This window comes from Salmo salar, chromosome 22 (assembly GCF_965601325.2).
Source record: "Salmo salar chromosome 22, fSalSal1, whole genome shotgun sequence".
In the NCBI taxonomy this organism is placed as follows: domain Eukaryota; kingdom Metazoa; phylum Chordata; class Actinopteri; order Salmoniformes; family Salmonidae; genus Salmo; species Salmo salar.
Window position 1 is genome coordinate 33,445,941 of NC_138312.1, and position 11,925 is coordinate 33,457,865.

The window sequence follows — 11,925 nt, forward strand, 5'->3', positions numbered from 1 at the left end:
AAAACACAGCCCCCACACCACTAGAGGGATGTCTCCAACCACCAACTTACCATCCTAAAGCTAGTTAGCTGTCGAAAGCTAGTTAGCTGGAGCGATGGTCAGGTAACATTAGTTAGAGTCTCACAGCTTTTACTAGCACATGTATTCTGTTGCAGACCCTCATATCCATGCCCACACTGTCTTTGTTCATTACAATAATATCTATCTGCAGACTACATTAACTACCCGCCGCGCCTACTACAGGCCACGCCAACTGCCATTGAGGGTACTTATAACAGTATGATGTCCATTAGCATTACGTCACCACAAGCATTGTGTCACTACAAGCATTACGTCACAACACACTAGCTAGCTAGCTACTACACACTAGCTAGCTAGTACAATACTAGCTAGCTAGCACACACTGGATGTAACTCTGAGCTGGATGCTGGATGTAACTCTGAGCTGGATTCTGAATGCAACTCTGAGCTGGATGCTGGCAGGTAGCCTAGCGGTTAAGAGTGTTGGAATCCCCAAGCCAGAAAGTTGGAAAAATCTGCCGTTCTGCCCTTGAGCAAGGCAGTCAAGCCCCAACAACAACTGCTCCCTGGACGCTGATAACGTCCGCACCTCTCTGATTCAGAGTGGTTGGTTTAAATGTGGAAGATAGATTTCGGTTGAATGCATTCAGTTGTGCAACTGACTATGTATCCCCTTTCCCTGGATGCAACTCTGAGCTGGATGCAACTCTGTGCTGGATGGTGGATGAAACTCTGAGCTGGATGCTGAATGTATCTCTGAGCTGGATGCTGGATGCAACTCTGAGCTGGATGATGGATGTAACTCAGCTGGTTGCTGAGCTGGATGATGGATGTAACTCTGAGATGGATGCTCTCCCCAAGACGTCCAGGTTGCACTGATGTCCTTCCTGCTAATTTTACATCCGCATCTAGTTCAACATCCAGTCGCAGACTCCCGTCCAGGTGAGACTCCACCATCCGTGCACATATTCCTGAGTGTTACAGCTGCCTCTCCTCAAAGGCCCATTTTGGAACCTCCTCAAAGGCCCATTTTGGAACTCGGGAGCCCAGAGCTCTGTGTTTCCTAGTCCGCTACTCTACCCACACACACTAGCCAGAGAGATGAGCATGTGAGTGCATGCAGTTCCCATTCACATCACACTGTTCTGCTCGGATTGTAGTTGATATAATTTATCTGGATTCTCAGTGTGTGGGGAGCAGCGCTGGAGCTGGCTCTGTGCCTTTACATGGTCCATGGTCTGTTTTAACCCATCGTTGAGCTCTCCCCATCCCTGCTTTGTAACCCAACACTGAGTATGTTTGTGTGAGAGATAAACATCTAGACTAGACACAGCGAGCAGGTTAGATTAATATTTCAGTAGGACAAGCAGATATCCCTGTTTTATTTCATGGTAGTAGTGTAACACCTTTAAAGGTGTTACCGTTCACGTGATATTGTGTGTAGTGTGTGAAATTGTGTGGAAAGTTTTGGAAAGTCATTGTGAAAAGTCGTTTATGTTTGTCCCACTGGCAGAGTTACAGTATTGCATGTCTGGATGTCAGGCGTAATGTGCACTTAGTCATGTATGAGGTATAGTATGCCTAACAACCAATGTGTGTACGTTTAGGTGTGTCAGTTCAATACACAAGAACCACAAACACTACACAGTATCCTTATAAACACAATGGAAATATAAGGATACGGTGACATACCGCATATTCAAAAGTTATTTGTCCTTGCAAATATGTAATGTGCAGTTTACACTTGAAACTTGAGTCATTAATGGTGATTGGTTGAGTGAATCTTTCATGGGAGCAAATCCACTTTGGATCTAATGTGTTTGTAGATTTTCATCCATCACTCTGGTCCCTCAGGATCCTGACTAGACGAAGGACATGTTAGGGGGGGCCCTGATTGAGTTTAAACTCTTGTCTGGCCTTTAATTCACTCTCTTTTAACTTGGGCATCAAAATGATGCTGAAACGCTTTAGTCTAGTTTGTCTCTACCTCTGTCTTTCTTTGCCTCTTTGTCTCTCATTGTCTCTCTTTGTCTCTCTCTCGCTCTCTCTCTCAGACTCTCCCTATCTCTCTCTCTCTCTTTCTCAGCCTCTCCCTCAAGGCCAGGGTGGGTTTGCAGGCACCTCACCTGCCAGGATTAATTAAAGTTAATGAATGCTGAGCACTGCCAGGGAGTAATCCTGCACTGCACTGACCTGGGACATGGATAGGGACACAGCCTCCACTGTGACCTTGTGTTGGATTGACACACACTGGCTGGTAGAGGAATAATAGTTGTGCCACAAGCAGGGTGCACACGGCCCTGAATGCACTCTGTTAATCCACAATACATTATCCAGATCCTGATGTACTCAGCATGTAGTACTCATCATCCCGTTCCCTGTGACCTTCTTACAGGTCCAAATGCTCTCATCATGCAGTGGAGTCGCAGACTGCTGTGAATCTATGTCTCTAGTAGTCTGCTAGTAGTATACTCACTTTGCAAGGTGCTTTGTAGAAGAACTAGGACAATAAGTCTGAGGGAGTCAGTCTGAAGGAGAGAGGCAGATGAGGAGGGACTGAGAGGAGGCATAAAGCAGGATAGGAACAAGGGCACACATTTTGGCAGGGATATAACACACCACAACTCATAGCTGAAGAGATAGCAGCTGACAGCCAGCTGACAGCCATCACACCCTCCTACTGTGATAGGGAATGCTGGTAATACACACACACTATCTGAGGATCAATGTGCACCTTCATCTCATGGTGTGTGTTCTGTCAATCACAATCCACAGAAAATACAACATTTGGTGGCAAAGAAAGTGGGTTACCAGGGAAACTAGTATTTTGGTTCACGTTTTTAAAAGGAATGGCACTGACATTCTAAACATTATTTTGGTCCGACTTGAATGACCAGGCCATCTAGATGATATTTATCTTTGAAATTTTTTTCTCTTTAAAAATCCGCTAGTCCTGATAGGACAGTAGCCTTTTCATAATGTTCAGGAGAAATTAGTCAGAGAGCTAAGTGGGTCATGAATTAATCATATTTTTCAGGCGTCAGCTTTACATAATGACTGTTATTATTTGCTGCAGCCGTACTTAGGATATTTAAAGCATCTTTGAAAGTTGTTTTATCGCGTAGTTGGATCCAGACTAAAAAGCCTTGAAATGCTCTGGCATTAATGTTCAATATGTCACTGCACTGAAGTTTGACTGATGCGTGTTGTCTTGGTTGTGTTTCAACAGGTCCTGGCCATCATCTCCATCCTCTTTATCGTGCTGTCAACTATTGCCTTGTCTCTGAACACCCTCCCGGAGCTGCAGGACATAGACGAGTTTGGCCAGGTGACAGACAACCCTCAGCTGGCTCACGTGGAGGCGGTGTGCATCGCCTGGTTCACAATGGAGTATTTGCTCCGCTTCATCTCCTCGCCAAGCAAGTGGAAGTTCTTCAAGGGTCCGCTGAACATCATTGACCTGCTGGCCATCCTGCCCTACTACGTCACCATCTTCCTGACTGAGTCCAATAAGAGTGTTCTACAGTTCCAGAACGTCCGGAGGGTGGTGCAGATCTTCCGAATAATGCGTATTCTGCGTATTCTGAAGCTAGCCAGACATTCCACAGGGCTCCAGTCTCTGGGCTTCACCCTGAGGAGGAGTTACAACGAGCTGGGCCTGCTCATCCTCTTCTTGGCCATGGGCATCATGATCTTCTCCAGTCTTGTCTTCTTCGCTGAGAAGGACGAAGAGGACACTAAGTTTAAAAGCATCCCGGCCTCCTTCTGGTGGGCCACCATTACTATGACTACGGTGGGGTATGGCGACATATACCCAAAGACTTTATTGGGCAAGATTATTGGGGGTCTGTGCTGCATAGCTGGAGTGTTGGTGATAGCCTTGCCCATCCCTATCATCGTCAACAACTTCTCAGAGTTCTACAAGGAGCAGAAGAGGCAGGAAAAGGCCATCAAGAGGCGGGAGGCCCTGGAGAAAGCCAAGAGAAACGGTAGCATCGTTTCCATGAACATGAAGGAGGCGTTCGCACGCAGCGTCGAGCTCATGGACGTAGTGGTAGAAAATAATGGAGAGAACATTGGGAAGTTGCAGGGCAACCACCTGTCTCCCAGCTACAGAAAAGGGACTCCCAAGCGGACTACTTCAGAGATGGGTTCCGCCAAGTCCCTGGAGCCCGGCTCACCAGACAAAGCCCGTCCTGGAAGCCCTCAGCACCTCAACGCTCAGAAACTGGAGGAGATGTACAACAAGATGGCCAAGACCCAATCTCAACCTAACCTTAACAACAAGGACAAGGGACCTTTATCTAAAGCAGCCAAGAAGAGAGATGAGATAGAGATGGGAAGCATCCCCACGGAGCCTGCCCCAACCACAGACATGAGGAGCATGTCCAGTATTGACAGCTTCATGAGCTGCGCTGCCGACTTCACCGAAAGCGCCCGCTTCTCCCACAGCCCCAGCACCAGTGTACCAGGGAGGGTTAGCGCCAACCCCGTACTTGAGACCACCCTGGAGGATGAGGCCATGGACGGCCCTCACACTGCTACCAAGCTCCCTGAAAGACGAGGCTCCAAGTGCGGCCTCCCTGACAGCCCCCGTGGCCTGCGCTTCAGTAACCCTCTCAAGAACCGCTCACTCAAGGTCAACTTCAAAGGTGGCGGCGTGGGCCCCTCCTCCTCCTTCTCAGGACAGGGTCCAGGGGGTGGGGCCCTCTCAGATAGCTCTGCCCTGTCTGACCACTCCTTCATGAGTCCTGAGGTGTCTGTCTACACCACCACCAGCAGCAGGACCCCACCCCATGAGACCCTGATCCCCACAGTCTTCACATTCCACGACGCTTCCATTAGTAAGTTCATCGACGCTGACACAGACGAGGAGGAGCACCTCCATGACGGCTCAGGCACCAACCCCTCCCAGAGGCTCCTGGGAAAAGCCAGCCCCAAGCTCAGCTCCCATAGCAGCCACCACATTGCAGCCAACCACCTGGAGGGCTCCCAGAAGATGCTGGCTAATAGTGTGTTCCCCTTGGAGGGCAGGCCAGGGGGGGGACAGGAGAACCATGTGTTCTCCCGGGGAGAGAGGAGTTGTTCAAACACCAGTAATGAGAGAAAGTGAGGCACAAAGGAAGGGAAAAGGTAGTATAGAGAGCACCCAAACAGAAGGACATGGTGCAAATACTACAGAGAAATAAAAGAAAACATGAACTCTAACCCATACCAGGAGCTGCACCTCTACTCACTTGAGTAAAAGGCACTGAAAACACATTTGCCATTTTTTTTTTGTAACAAATGCCCAATAAGTAGAACTTTTGGGACACAGGAAGGAGCTCACTCTTCCTTCCTTTTCCTGCTACTTGAGTGCATAGACCGTCAGGATGGCAGCAAAATTACTGAAGGCATTGGGAGGTGCTACTGTGGGACTGAGAAAGAGAGGGTTCATTGCTGTGTCCAAAGGGGATACACATAACTCTGCAGAATCAGGTCATGCACTGTAGATTTAGCCATTACTGAATCAACATTGTGGTAAGAGAAATTTAGTTTGATTTCTTCCTCAAAATTGGCCTTAGTTATATGCGACTGTGTGTATACATAGCATGTATGCGTGTGCTTGTATGTCTGTGAGTGTATGTTTATGCATGATGATAGGCAGATAAACATACACATACACACACAGGCATACATCATTTTATGTATATTATTTTTCCGTTCTTAAAAAAAAAAGTAAATAGCATAATTTCTTTGGTCTGTTATTTTGTGATGCTGTCTAAGAGGTGAACTTTCATCCCTGTTTCACAACAGTTTGGGTCAGCCATTACAGAGGACACAGCCACTGTCATATCCTGTCTGTTTCCTCATTCCCATCATGCCCCATTCCTGGCATGAGATAGTGAATATTGTGATGAGTGATAAATATTTTCAATTCTGTACAGTGTATTCTTTGTTGTTTTGTTTGTTTACTTATGTGTTTGTTTTTGATTATTTGGTTTTTATGCAGACAGGTGATATTTACACATAGAAAACAGGATAAACCGGGTTCCTTTATGTTTTAATACTCTCTCAGATGTGTGGTTGTGGTTGGTTGTCATGAATCATATCCAATCACAGTTGCTACTGGGGAGGGGATAAACAGCATCAGCCCATTATCAGCCTGAAAACGTCATCCTGGCACATTTTTGCAAAAAGGTAAAATGTCATAGTACCTGATGTTTTTCTCAATACATTGCAGTCAATGAGAAAAGATGAGTGTCACAGGGTTGTCGTCTTTCTCAATACATTTCAGTCAATGGGGAAAAGTTTGTGTCACAGGGTTGACGTTTAATTTAATATTGCAGTCAATGGGAAAAGATGAGTGTCACAGGGTTGACGTTTTTCTCAATACATTGCAGTCAATGGGAAAAGATGAGTGTCATAGGGTTGACGTTTTTCTCAATACATTGCAGTCAATGGGAAAAGATGACTGTCACTCCAGAGTGGCGCAGTGGTCTAAGGGACTGCATCTCAGTGCTAGAGGCGTCACTACAGACCCTGGTTCGATTCCAGGCTGTATCACAACCGGCCGTGATTGGGAGTCCCATAGGGTGGTACACAATTTGCCCAGTGTCGTCATTAGGTAGGCCGTCATTGTAAATAAGAATTTGTTCTTAACTGACTTGCCTAGATCAATAAATAAACAGTGTTGAAGCTTATATAAATACATTGTGGTCAATGGGAAAATATGAGTGTCACAGGGTTGATGCCCAAGTGGATACATTGCATTCAATGGGCAAAGATAAGCATCACAATATGGATGCATAGAGAAAGGTTTCACAGACATGACTCTCTCTTCTATCTATTTTTCCATCATCTCTCTTTATCTCAGACAGAAAGACATCTCCACTCACATGCAGGAAGAGAGGCAGGCAGGAAAGCAGACAGATATATAAAATCACAGACAGGCAGGCAGGCAAACTCTAAACCAAACCCTAACCCTAGCATCATGTCCACATCCCAGCTCAACTCTAACCCTAACTCTAGCTTCCTGTCCACATCCCACCTCAACCCTAAACCGAGCCTTAACCCTAACCCTAGCTTTCATGTCCACTTGCAGCTCAACCCTAACCCTAACCCTTGCTGCATCTCTACATCTTGGCTCAACCCTAACACTAACCCTTGCTTCATCTCTACATCTTGGCTCAACCCTATCCCTAGCCATAACCCTAACACTAACTTCTTGTTCACATGTCCGCTCAACCCTAACTCCAAGAGCTGAGCGAAGATGTGGCGGGTTAGAGTTATGGTTAGGGTTAGGGTTGAGCTGCAAGTGGACATGAACCTAGGGCCTTAATCCTAGACATAACCTTAACCATAATCCAATTAACAATTGAATGAATGAAACAATGCAATGAATGAAATTTTATTTTCGTGTCAAATTGCCAATTACCAACCCATCCCTTATGAGATTAATTGACACATAAACAAACATTACAATGATTCACTATGGTAATTAAATGATAATTATGCTTCCGGTGTTCTCTGCATTGCATAAATAGTAAAAAAATAAAATAATTAAAGATACAAAAAAAGAAAGAAAGAAAGAGAGTAAGGTAAAAATCAATACATAATAGTAAATTACATCCCTACAGCAGTAAATAATACACATATATACATACAGTTGAAGTCTGAAGTTTACATACACCTTAGCCAAATACATTTAAACTCAGTTTTTCACAATTCCTGACATTTAATCACAGTAAAAATTCCCTGTCTTAGGTCAGTTAGGATCACCACTTTATTTTAAGAATGTGAAATGTCAGAATAATAGTAGAGAACATGATTTATTTCAGGTTTAATTTCTTTCATCACATTCCCTGTGGGTCAGAAGTTTACATACACTCAATTAGTATTTGGTAGCTACGATCTTGTCCCCATGTGCAGTTCAAACCGTAGTCTGGCTTTTTTATGGCAGTTTTGGAGCAGTGGCTTCTTCCTTGCTGAGTGGCCTTTCAGGTTATGTCGATATAGGACTTGTTTTTGTGTGGATACAGATACTTTTGTACCTGTTTCCTCCAGCTTCTTCACAAGGTCCTTTGCTTTTGTTCTGGGATTGATTTGCACTTTTCGCACCAAAGTACATTAATCTCTAGGAAACAGAACGTGTCTCCTTCCTGAGCGGTATGATGGCTGCGTGGTCCCATGGTGTTTATACTTGCGTACTATTGTTCGTACATGGTCCCTTCAGGCATTTGGAAATTGCTCCCAAGGATGAACCAGACTTGTGAAGATCACCATTTTTTTTCTGCGGTCTTGGCTGAATTCTTTCGATTTTCCCATCAAGCAAAGAAGTACTGAGTTTGAAGGTAGGCCTTGAAATACATCCACAGGTACACTTCCAATGGACTCAAATTATGTCAGAAGCTTCTAAAGCCCTGACATCATTTTCAGTAATTTTCTAAGCTTTTTAAAGTCACAGTCAACTTAGTGTATGTAAACTTCTGACTCACTGGAATTGTGATACAGTGAATTATAAATGAAATAATCTGTCTGTAAACAATTGTTGGAAAAATGATTTGTGTCATGCACAAAGTAGATGTCGTAACCGACTTGCCAAAACTATAGTTTGTTAACAAGACATTTGTGGAGTGGTTGTTTTTTTAATGACTCCAACCTAAGTGTATGTAAACTTCTGACTTCAACTGTACATACAGTACATACATAATATATAAATAAATACAGAAAAAAAAAGAAACAGAAGTCACTTGAACCCAGTGTGGCAGAAAGAGAAGCTTCATTTGGGAGACAAGCCTACACACAATCTATATACACACACATTAACCACATAGAAGCAATTTTAGAAGCATTTTTTTTTTTTACAATGAATTTAATTTTATTCCAGGCTTTATTTAAATATTCTTCAAACGGAAATACACAATGGACAAAAAAACATTCCAATTTCTCCTCATCACTCAGCCACATAATGCCAGGGTGTATCTGGTGTGCTTTCTGAAATAAGAGCAAGCGTATATCGTGGTAGAAAGGGCAACAGAGGATAAAATGAGTTTCATTCTCTATTTCTTCGCGGTCACAATAGTTACATAGTCTTTCCTCTTCCATTTCACCACAATACCGACCTGTTTCAATACGCAGACGCAATATCCCTGATCTTACCTGCTTCAATACGCAGAGGCAATATCCCTGATCTTACCTGTGCACATCTCTTGCTTTTAGGTAGGTTATACATCATTTATCTCTCACACATGAATTCACCCTTAATCAAACAAAAGGTTCTCAATTTGGGTTTATAGTTCATCTCCTCCACCCAATTTTTTATATATTGCGTCAACAGTTGTTTTTTAATCATATCTATGTCTCCCTTAATTGTGTTTTCGCACAGATGTTCACAGTCAGACTCTTGAAAAACGTCAGACATTTCAGTTGCCCAGGCTCCCCTTATGGATAGATCCCATTGAACAACTTTACTAGCTATTCTGGCAGTTGGCATATCCAACAGTCTATTCTATAGTCTCACCATACACGCCTTCCATCTCACCTCACAGGGTTCCCAGCCCATATCCAACAGTCTATTCTATAGTCTCACCATACACGCCTTCCATCTCACCTCACAGGGTTCCCAGCCCATATCCAACAGTCTATTCTATAGTCTCACCATACACGCCTTCCATCTCACCTCACAGGGTTCCCAGCCCATATCCAACAGTCTATTCTATAGTCTCACCATACACGCCTTCCATCTCACCTCACAGGGTTCCCAGCCCATATCCCCAGTTATTGCAAGTATAGGTGCAAACTTGTGGACACCTAAAAAGTAATGTACTGCTCTGTTATGGACATGTGGCTGGTTTCTCATATGTTTGAAAAATGGAAGTTTTCGGATTTTAGAGGAATTTGTATTTCGCGCCACGCCCATCATTGGATATTGGAGCAGGTGTTCCGCTAGCGGAACGTCTAGATGTAAGAGGTTTTAACCTCTCTAACCAAATTCCTCTAAAATCCGAAAACTTCAATTTTTCAAACATATGATTATTTTACAGCTTTTTAAAGACAAGACTCTCGTTAATCTAACCACACTGTCCGATTTCAAAAAGGCTTTACAGCGAAAGCAAAACATTACATTATGTCAGCAGAGTACCCAGCCAGAAATAATCAGACACCCATTTTTCAAGCTAGCATATAATGTCACAAAAAACAAAACCACAGCTAAATGCAGCACTAACCTTTGATGATCTTCATCAGATGACAACCCTAGGACATTATGTTATACAATACATGCATGTTTTGTTCAATCAAGTTCATATTTATATCAAAAAACAGCTTTTTACATTAGCATGTGACGTTCAGAACTAGCATACCCCCCGCAAACATCCGGTGAATTTACTAAATTACTCACGATAAACGTTCACAAAAAACATAACAATTATTTTAAGAATTATAGATACAGAACTCCTCTATGCACTCGATATGTCCGATTTTAAAATAGCTTTTCGGTGAAAGCACATTTTGCAATATTCTCAGTAGATAGCCCAGCCATCACGGCTAGCTATTTAGACACCGACCAAGTTTAGCCCTGACCAAACTCCGATTTACTATTACAAAAGTTTGATTACCTTTGTTGTCTTCGTCAGAATGCACTCCCAGGACTGCTACTTCAATAACAAATGTTGGTTTGGTCCAAAATAATCCATCGTTATATCCAAATAGCGGCGTTTTGTTCGTGCGTTCTAGACACTATCCGAAGTGTAAATAAGGGTTACGAGCATGGCGCAATTCGTGACAAAGGATTTCTAAATATTCCATTACCGTACTTCGAAGCATGTCAACCGCTGTTTAAAATCAATTTTTATGCAATTTTTCTCGTAAAAAAGCGATAATATTCCGACCGGGAATCTGCATTTACGCGGGCACGCGCCTGAGTCTCACAGTACTGTAACCAGCCACTACCCAAACGCGCTACTTTGTTTCAACCAGAGCCTGCAAAGCCACGATTCAGCTTTTTGCCGCCTTCTGAGAGACCATGTGAGCCGTAGGAAGTGTCACGTAACAGCAGAGATCCTTTGTAATGGATAGAGATGGCAAAGAAGGCCAAGAAATGGTCAGACAGGGTACTTCCTGTACAGAATCTTCTCAGATTTTGGCCTGCCAAATGAGTTCTGTTATACTCACAGACACCATTCAAACAGTTTTAGAAACTTTGGAGTGTTTTCTATCCAAAGCTAATAATTATATGCATATTCTAGTTTCTGGGCAGGAGTAATAATCAGATTAATTCGGGTACGTTTTTTATCCGGCTGTGAAAATACTGCCCCCTATCCATAACAGGTTAAAGAGGCCGTACATTGAATTTCAGCTTCCTTAGATTATAGGAAGTGGGGGTCATAGGGGAGGTTTCGAAGGGTTGAAAAGGTTTAATCTTCCCAAATTTTACATATTTGTGAACACGGGACATTTTAAGTAAATCAACCCAAAAGCATTTTTGACATCCATTGGACACAATGGCCTTACAGTTCTAGAAACTAAGAGCCTTATTATGAATTCTTGAATGAATTCTGAAGAGGATATTAGTAAAAAAAATGGTATTGACTTGAAACTGTCTGTGTTTGTCTGTCTGTCTGTCTGTCTACCTGTCGGCCTAACTTCCAGTCTGCCTGCCTGCCTGTCTGCCTGTCTGTCTCTATGGCTGTCTCTATGGCTGTCTGCCTGCCTGCCTGCCTGCCTGCCTGCCTGCCTGCCTGTCTGTCTGCCTGTCTGTCTGTCTGTCTGTCTGTCTGTCTGTCTGTCTGTCTGTCTGTCGGCCTGTCTGTGGGAGAGAGGAGGGAGAGAGAGGAAGAAGAGGGAGAGATGAGAGGATAGGGAGGCATGGAAGGGAGGGAGGCAGGGAGGGAGGGAAAGAAGGACTGAGAGAATGGAGGGGAAG

The 11,925-nt window shown here is 43.7% G+C and overlaps 1 pseudogene; it reads left to right on the forward strand.

Annotated features, from left to right (window-relative positions):
• Positions 1-3,044: 3,044 nt before the first annotated feature.
• On the forward strand, positions 3,045-10,162 carry LOC145862627 (potassium voltage-gated channel subfamily B member 1 pseudogene; annotated as a pseudogene).
• Positions 10,163-11,925: the final 1,763 nt, after the last annotated feature.